We start from the raw sequence: 8,651 nt of genomic DNA on the forward strand, positions 1-8,651 counted from the left end.
AACTACAGAAAGAAGAAATCCATGACATCAACCAACAGACTTTTATCACAGGTAACTACAACAAAATGTGGTTCCCGGAAGTTCAAAAAGAAATTCAAAGCCATCCCAAACACACACGAAAAACAATTAAACAGAACTTTATTACAAATGAAAAAAGATAATTTCATTACTGACGATCTTTATTTTTATCTACGTAAAACTGATTCACGCACACCACAACTCTATGGCATTCCTAAACCACACAAATGTGATCATATATTTTCTGAACAAACTCTAATGAAGATTTGGGTATATTTCATGTTACAGATCTAGCATAATAAAAGTTAACCAACTGAGGGGATTGACTCAAAAAACGTTTGGCCCAAATTCTGGAAATAAGTTGAGAAAACCTTATTCTTTTAAGTTATTGGGCGACGTGGACACTGCCGAAAACCTACTTTATAAGAGCCACCTGAATTTGAACACTGGAGTTATTTAGAAGTGCATTTGTCTAGATTGTGCTTTCTATTGCACATAAGAATCCTTGGACACTTTAGGCATGTGGATGAAATGTGTCCCAAAATATGAAACTTATATACAGTTTTCAAATTCGTTCTGATGAATGAATTTTATGGGAACCGCTGCCGTGATTGTGTAGCAAGAGATGTGCAGGTCATCATTTATAATTCACCCCCATCTGTTTACTAGCATACCGTTTATGGTTGATTGTCTTACGAGATTAACTGTTGTGTGAGCTGACATTCTCAAGAAATAAATCACTCAGTATGAGATTGTTTTATTGTCATAATATGTTTAATGTGTAGTTTGGTCATTTCAAATTGTCATTAAAATCAAAGGAAAAATAATGTAGTTAAATAGAAATACTTCAATGTTGATGCTCTTGAATTAGTTTCGTACAACCTAACAAAAATACAACTAAGGTTATGATTAAAAACATATACAAATTTGATGCAGAAATACACATAAAAAGTTATGAAAATTAGATAATCAGCTGTAACTGTTAAATGAAGCATTCAAAATAAACAATTAATTTGGCATAAACAAGTGTGTACATGTGATTTTCAATTGAGCATTCAGTTTATGTACAACAGTGCTTCTACATTTAATTTTTTTATGGCAAGCAAATCTAAATATGGCTATAATTAGGGACTTAATAATTCATAGATGTACAGGATTAAGGCTGGAGATTAATAAGTTTCAAAACTTTAGAATATATAATAAACTCTGTGTTTGTGGAGTTTCGTGCAAAGCTACTAGAAGGCTATCTGCGCTAGCTGCCCCTACTTTCGAAAAGAGACTTAGAGGGCTGGTAGCTAGTCAGCACCACCAACTCTTGGGTTACTCTTTTATCAACGAAAAGTGGGACTGACTGTCACGTTATAATGCCTCCACGGCTGAAAGGGCGATCATGTCCAGTGACAGTACTTGAACCAATTACTCGCATGTTGCGAGTATATATATACATTTATATATACAGGGTAGCAACAATGAAACTCAAAAAAATCATACCTGACTTAACTGACATTTGGCACCATTATTTTGAAACAAATATAACTGCATAAAATTTTCTCTGCATAAAATTATTGGTCCAATGCACATGTCATTTAGAAATACCCCAACAGGTGGAAATAAAATAAATGTTTGCATCAAGTTTAGATGCTAGTACTGAATATAAAAATAGTTCTACTTGTATTTTCAAAATGAAAGGAACTGACAGTTTGCCAAAGTTCAAAATATACTAAAGACAATGATTAGTGTGAAAGACAGCACTGTCTTGTTTGAACATTTGTGATCTAGAAGTATAATTGTGGCTGAATAATTAGTTTTGTTAATAGTTTTATTAATACGAATCATAAAAACAATAAAATTATAGAGGAGGCAAAGTCCAATGCCCTTGATCATGTTGTAGTTTGACTGTTGTGTGCTACGAACAAATTTCTATGATTACAGAGTACTGAGAATATTTCATATAAAAGAAAAGATTGCCATTTATCAACTTACTGGAAACTGTTGCCCCTGTTAGTTCTCATTGTTACAAGTTATTTTATGACAATGAGAACAATTTAACAGGGGTTACAGTTTCCATTAGGCTGAAGTTGATAAATAAGGATCTTTTTTTATATGTAATATTCTCAGTACTCTGTAATCATAGAAATAAACTTTTGGCCATTAAGATAACTTACTGCTCAACAAAACTTAATATAAACTGTACAAGGTGTGATGGAAAAAAGAATATATATTAAAAACAACAACTAAGTCACATCACCATTATTAACCTTTATCAGAAAATCATCGGATAAGGGTCTCCTCAAAACGATTTTTCATCTTGTGCCGATCTAATGCAACTACCTATTTTAATAGATTCGACATTATTAACATGTATGGAATTTTTGAGTCTTAAATCATATTAGAGTAACCTAAATTAACTTTGGTGTGTGAATAATGTTATGAACTTACGACATTGTGCCTAAGTCATTATTCGATAATATACAGCAGACCAACTTTTTGCACATGTTACGATTTTCTTTTCTTTTTTTTTTCAGCAAAGGTAAAATTGAAAATAGAATTTGTGATGTAGAGGCCTAATACATTCCCTGATTGATCATTTCATACACTCTGCTGTGGACTGCAGTTTCGGTTATTTTAGGTTCATCAGTACAGTTTTGGTAAGCAAACCAAAGAAATACAGTTAAACCTCTTGTATATAATATATATATGTGATATTTGTGTGTGTATTTGATTTGTATATATACATATATATATATATATGTGTGTGTGTGTGTGTGTGTATAAATAATCAAAAACAGCATAGCTGTAAAAAAAGATGCGTCCAAAATGAGAAAATAGTGATGTTTAAAATTTTATGCAAACTATTCTGACTAAACATTCCAAAACTTTACAAAATTTGTAGACTACCACAAGAAATCACATGGGCTGCTGTTTCATGTTTAGATATGTTTAGAATAATTAGCATCAAGCACCTATTAAATTTGAAGACATTACAATTGCATGTGGTTTTCTTCAATACATCAGTAACTTTGAGATCATATTTTTCATTTGCTTTATTTTTGTTCACATATTTTTTAGCCAAGTTGTTTTTCAATAGATATCACGTTTCTTGTATAGTTTTATATAGTAGACAAGGTGATATTATAAAATATGCTATAGCTATATGCCAGAAACGAGGGCAATCACTTACCTGCGTTTTCATTAATTTGAAGTCTGATGTAAAGTGGTATGCAAAAATCGTGTGAAAATATCTACAAAATAGTAGTTTTAGGCTCATAACTTTTGTATTTCGCGTCCGATTTTTTATAAAATTAAAAACATTCCACTTTTGAGAACATCCTAATGTGTAGATAAATTTAAGTGCGATCGAAATATCAAATTTTTCTCCAGGCGAGCGAAAACATTTACGAGATTTTAGCGTAATTTTTGCTCCTATCTCCGAGAATACTCAATACAACCAAATACTATTACAACCAAATTTGTTGTCAGGCTAAAAGAACATGTATGCCAGTTATATATCAAATCTGAAAGAAATCGATTGAAGAAATTTTTTTTGTTGTTTGTTTCACTGGTTCGAAGATGAAGAAGGAGAAGAAGAAGAAAACAAAGAATTTCAGGCTAAGTTTGGCCTGCAGAGAAACGATAAGGGTTAAAGCGATTTCGTTGAAATTTGGTATGTGAGTTAAAGAAACCCGAGAAACCTATCATACTAAAAATTGGAGATTAACGAGGGGGTTTATACGGATGGTTAAAAAACCCAAGGTTTTTTTGTGTTTTTTTCTTGTTAATAACACACTGGATGTCGTTCGTTTGTTTTTTGGCTGCAGACACTGTAGCATGTGCCTTGATATCATCATCGTTATTTATACAAATTTTCTCTGGATTGCTTCTTGTGGCTGATATTCACTTCTTCAGTTTTAATTAGTTTATGAAGACATTGAAAGAAACATCTATAACAACACTACAGAAGAAGACAAAACGAAGTGATACAGAAAATCGAGTTTATTTTATTTTAATATCTCATCCACAAAGTATACAGATTTTAAACATTTAAAGTAAGTGCTCATATTCTTGAAAAAGACAATACCTCAGTTGCCATATTTCGAGATAAACCTTTAAACGTTACCATGACAAGAACCTGAAAAAATATATTAGTTTAGGCACAAGCAACTACCAATGTTCAGAAAGTACACAGTTCTTACAAGTATCCATGATACTGTTACGTCTCCGTTCGTTAGTTAATTTTCCGTAAATTTCGTTCCGACGAAACTTTAGCGACGCAAGTCCTTTCTTAAATAAAACTGGTTTATTCTTTCTGAATACAACTTTACAATACACTTAATTTTCACAGTCGCGCTATAACAAACGCTATAATTCACAACGAACGTCTCACGTGCTCAACTCGACAATACTCTGTCCGCAGTTCAATTACACATTGTTCCCGTCGCTTCTTGGCCGGTCTTATATATACATGACTACCCCAAATATAGAAATCTCCCGAGCTTCATGAACGTTCTAGAAGCGCGTGGCGTGTTACTAGGGTCACGTAACCTCCGCTGTCGTAACAATACATTACATTGACACCAAAAGGTTAGGGATAGTAAGTAGTAGGGCCCCAACTGTATATAAAATCAGAATCTCATTCAGACGTACTTCCAATTGTTATTATTTGCTATTAATGGTCAAGATTTTATAAGATAAATAAGTCGTAGTCTAGCAGAATCAGCACATGAACATAAATAGTACCCAAAATTGTGCTCCAAGTAGACCTGTTGTGAAACAAACAATTCAATGCTAAATGTTCAACCAGCATGACTAAGACATTATCCACTTCAAAATACTACTACTGCTTCCACCACAAATCATTCAAAAGAAAACAAGGTGAAAATAAACTAACACTTATTTTAAGATATTAACTTGCAAATATTTTCTATTTTCTGTAATTACATTAATTTTTACTTTAATCACTAAAAGGATATGTTTTGAACACTCGTTTATACGCAATTGCTGTAACTTGTGTGAAACGGATTTTAGGCCTATTACTATTAATAGTATTTTGTATTAATACTAGGCTAATAGTAACTTAACAATTTGTAAGGTTTGAAATGAAGAATAGATTAGATCTTTAAGTTATTAATGAATGCTTTCTTTTCCTCACTGAAGTTTCAAATTTTACTAATGAAATGAAAAATCCACAATTAATATTAGATTATTTTGACAATAAAGTTAGAAAAAAGGGCCTTTGCTTTCCAGGTAATAATAAAAAAAAACTTTATTTCAGCAAGTAGAACCAGAACTGTACAATAAAATACAATCTTGGACAAAATGTTCGCATTCATATTTTGTATCAAATAAGATCATTATTATTAATATGGAATACAAATACACTTAGCTCTGTTAAACCTGGAAAGGTGGGTTATATTATACATATACATATGTAATTTGTATAATGAGACAGGTTCTATGCACATCATGAACAATAAATTAGAACAGCAATTTTATCAGACACCTGTAGAAAAATTCCTTAAAAATGCCTCATTCAGCATTTCACCTATCATAACAAAACTTTACCAAAACGTATATAATGAGAAAATATAATATCAAATTATTATAAATATCGTTTGTAACCTCATATCAGTTCATATTAGACATTCAGTATTTGGTTGGTCCTCCTCGTACTCTAATAACCTCCACAAGGCAAAGTCGCATGCTGTTGATGAGGTTATTGATGTAATCCACCGTGATTTCATCCCAACTTGTCAATAGAAGGCGCTACAACTCAGCTACATTAGCCGATTTAGGGTCATGGGTAAAAAATGTTCGGCTCGGTTTTACCCAACAGTTCTCAGTGGGAGTACAATCTAAAGACTTTGTTGGCCATGGCAATCTAGTAACGTCTTCCTGGTCGAGATAATTCTGAACAATACACGCACTGTGGGCAGTGGTATTATCTTCCTGGAACACAAAGGTATTAACAAACCTTGCTCTTGCATATAACAGAAATATCGTCTCCATGTGATGCCTGTAGGAGGCGCAATTACTGTTTCTCTAGAGGATATGAATTGTAGTTTGTCCACCATGATGAACAGCTGCCAAGAGATGTACTGTACCACCTCCTCTGTGTTCCCTGAGGAAAGTACAGTCTTACTTCCTCTGTTCTCCAGGCAAACGACAAACACGAATCCTACCAAGCCAGAAACAGGACCCATCTGAAAAGATTACATGTCGCCAGTGTCCTAACTAGAAATTGGAATGCTGTCTTGCCCAAGTAACACAGTGACGGCAGTAAATTCTGGTTAATATCAGTTTGTAGATAGCCCTTCTTGCAAAATAACCTTATTTGGTCACTTTCCTATTCATCGTACTTCTTGATACCCTGGATTGAATGTGTTCATGCCATTCCTGTCATAAGGTGTTACAAGATTTATCTTAATCTTGACGTGTTAACCTGATTAAAACACCATCATCTCGAGCAGTAGTTTTTCGGGGTCTACCAGTAAACTTTCCTAGAACAAAGTTTCATGTAGTCCGATAGCGTTTCAGGATTCTGGAATACACTACCCTGGAGCTGCCCTACTGTTCTGGCAATATCCGTTTGTATCATACCATTTCTGGATAGTCAAAAAATTTGAGGCTCTATAACCACTGGCACATGACGAGCATGACCATATACCAAGTGCAAAGAAATTGTCTGGACAAAGCTTTGATTTGTTTCGAAAAAATATTATATCTAAAGCACAGCCCATTGTGTAGCTTTGTGCTTAATTATAAACAAAATAAAAACTAATCTAAAGCACACTATTTTATACAACACAGGTTTATATATGTGCTTTGACGAACAAATTCACTATACAGACAAGAATAGCAAGTATTTCCTTCTCTGTTACTACTTGGACATTTACTTAATAACTACTTCATACATGTACACAATAACATCAATATATAGAACATTATGCAAACATTTTGGCCAAGACTATACCATTATCTTAGTTATACTGAAATTAGGCCTAGAACACTGAATATTTAACGTTATATCGCTTTTAAAGTTTTTATTCATTATATTACTAGTCTACGTTCACTTACTCTTAAAGAAATTTTGTTTCTATCAAACATTTTTCTTGTTGGTAGAAGTTAGATAACTTTGGCTTGAATTGGGGAAACTTGGCCATGCTCTAAGTAAACAGCTCTGATCTTGCAGAAGTCACTTTTTTTCCAGATTTACAGTGAGATTGACTTTCTTCAGACTCTCAAAAACATCACATAGCACATATAAATGTTCTACCCATGTGTCACTGGAAGTCACAATATCATGAACATAAATTCCAACATCTGACAGATTGTTCAGGCGAAAAGTTTCTAGAGAATTTTTCATCCCAAAAGGCATTACATTGTACTGGTATAACCCATCAGGAGTAACAAGGGCAGATATTTCTTTTGATTGTCAGTTAGAGGGACAGCTCAGTATCCCTTTAGTAGGTCACACTTTGTGATATATCTGGTTTTTCCAATTTTATCAATACAATTTTCCATTCTTAAAATGGGGTAGGAGTCTGTCTTTGTCAAAGCATTCACTTTGCAAAAGTCTGTACAGAATCTAACTGAGCCATCAGATTTAGGGTCCAATACACAAGGTGAAGACCAATCACTTTTGCTGGGCTCTATAATGCCGTTTTCCAGCATGCAAGATATTTATTTACGCATTTTCTTGGCCTTGATTGGATTCACCCAATAAGGATGTTGTTCTACAGGAGAAGCGTCACCCATGTCTACATCATGTACAGTGATGTTGGTTTTACTAGGAACGTCTGGAAATATACATTTGTATTCATACAATAAACTAGCAAGCTGATCTTTCTCTTCAGGAGGCAAGTGATCGAGTTCGAATCGAGATTGGCCAGAATGTCAGAATTACTCAGTTTGATGTTGCATTCGTCCCCAATATTTCATATTTCAGCACACAAGGGAACACATTGGGATTCTCCTCAACTACAACATCATCCTTAGATGAAACAGTGATCAGCTCGTTAACTATTTTAGGCTCAGCAACAACTTTTACCCCAGCCAAATCGTTTAACAACATCAATGATACACCCTTAATTGGCAGAATAGGTCTAACCTCAACCACAACTGGTCCCGAAACTAGGTTTGATGCTAAATAAATATTATGAAGAGGAACATTAACACCCTCAATACCCTGAGCAATAACAGACTCACCAGTGGCAAAACTCGAACCTAACGGCAGTACACCTTCTAACAACAATGATTGAGTCGCCCTGGTATCATGTAGAGTACGTATGGGTATGGGATTGCCAGTGTCATTTGTCAAAGACACAGAACCAGCAGACACAAAAGGTCTAAATTCCTCCCTGATTACATCAGCCTTTATATCAATGGCCACATCAACAACATCGAGTGATCCGGTGAAACTATGTCCATATGTGGACACAAACGCACTGGGTGTTGCCTCCTTTTCTTTCTACTTTTTCAAACCCCAACAATTGGACATAACATGACCAGGTTTTTTACAGAAATGGTAGACAGGCCTTGATTGTTTTAAAAAAGTTTTATCCTGACTGTCAAAAGATTTCGAACTAGGGGAGCTGGATTTTTTTTGAAGAATCCTCAACTTTAGTGGATTGAAC

At 34.1% G+C, this 8,651-nt stretch overlaps 1 protein-coding gene across 3 annotated transcripts in view; it reads left to right on the top strand.

Moving 5' to 3' along the window:
* The first annotated feature begins 2,507 nt into the window (after positions 1-2,507).
* LOC106462044 (nicotinamide N-methyltransferase-like) overlaps positions 2,508-8,651 on the top strand; it is a 25,671-nt gene continuing 19,527 nt past the window's right edge. For 2 of the 3 annotated variants that reach the window (XM_013921918.2, XM_013921920.2), the window contains exon 1: positions 2,509-2,666. The gene's annotated coding sequence lies outside the window, so the exon portion shown is untranslated. Of the gene's footprint in view, positions 2,667-8,651 lie in introns of all 3 variants that reach the window. The other variant, XM_013921917.2, reaches the window with a different exon arrangement.

Source organism: Limulus polyphemus, unplaced genomic scaffold (genome assembly GCF_000517525.1).
Source record: "Limulus polyphemus unplaced genomic scaffold, Limulus_polyphemus-2.1.2 Scaffold1080, whole genome shotgun sequence".
Classification (NCBI taxonomy): Eukaryota; Metazoa; Arthropoda; class Merostomata; order Xiphosura; family Limulidae; genus Limulus; species Limulus polyphemus.